Source organism: Trachymyrmex septentrionalis, unplaced genomic scaffold (assembly GCF_001594115.1).
Source record: "Trachymyrmex septentrionalis isolate Tsep2-gDNA-1 unplaced genomic scaffold, Tsep1.0 scaffold60, whole genome shotgun sequence".
Classification (NCBI taxonomy): domain Eukaryota; kingdom Metazoa; phylum Arthropoda; class Insecta; order Hymenoptera; family Formicidae; genus Trachymyrmex; species Trachymyrmex septentrionalis.
In genome coordinates this window covers 2,373,969-2,375,210 of record NW_017305779.1, presented here as the reverse complement: position 1 = coordinate 2,375,210, position 1,242 = coordinate 2,373,969, and positions in this window count along the sequence as shown.

The following is a 1,242-nucleotide window of genomic DNA, read 5'->3' as shown; positions in this document are numbered from 1 at the left end:
ACCCGCAATACCGAGTCCGGAGTTTGCGGGAAAGTTTTTTTCTTTTTTCATTTTTTATCGTATCGCGTGAATATGCATATAGGCGGAGCGATAGAATTTTCTGAAACTATAGCAACCCTGCACGAGGCAACAGAGTGAATGCAATACGGCTGCATTTCAACGGTGATATGAGTGCACGTATACGCATACATGCTGCGACGACAAAGATGTAGAACATTTCTGTTTATACGTCAACTTTGTGGGTACTTCGATTTGAAGATTCCGAATATCTTTGACCGATATATAAAGTAATACAAGGATAAAGTAAGCACAAGATGAGAGAGAGAGAGAGAGAGAGAGAGAGAGAGAGAGAGAATGTAATATAAGAATAATATAAATCACAATTTTTTATTATACAAGTTTATCTTCACAATTTACTGAAGCTATAAATACTCTCGTTTTATTCACGCATTTTAGCACATCTTGTTACGCGTACAAAAACTGTTATTTACGGACAGTGAAGATTTTTTTAATTGAAAAAATGCTGTACTTTATGGAATACTGCCAGCAAACATTACTAAGGCAGATCAAACGTTACTCTCCAATTTATACTTTACATAAAAAAAAAGGATTAGATTGCAAAGTAATTGAATAAATCCACTCAATAATATCCAAAGTTGGATAATAATTTTTATAAATGAAATAAGTAACAAGAAGAGTCAAATAGGATCGCTAAATTTTGGCCTAATAATATTTATATGTAAATTTTGTAATATGCTTTCCATTTATATAAACTGCGCGCCGATTACTTGAACAATTATAGAGTGAAGCTGAAATAATAACATTAAATTGATTAATTTTAATAACAACGTTAATAAGTATCTGAAAAATACTACAAAAAACTTATTATTAATGAAAAATAATACCTTAGCTAGGATAATCTTTATGTTGATCTATGTAGATTGAAAGAAATATATACCTGTCGTTTGTACTTCAGATTATGTCAGTGCTATATTATTGCAAACCAATTTAAAGTCTTATATAATCTTAGATTTAGTTCATTTAAAAAAAAAAATTTAAAAATTATTGAATTCGCTAAAGCACATTGTACAGCTGAAAAGAAAACATGAAAAAAATACAATACTCCGATACGATTGATTTTTAACGATCGCAACGGCATCGAGTGCATCTCCCGGCTAATTTCGGGCGTCCAAAATTCGCATGGAATTCCCGTTCCCTCAATCGGAGTCAATAGACTCTTCG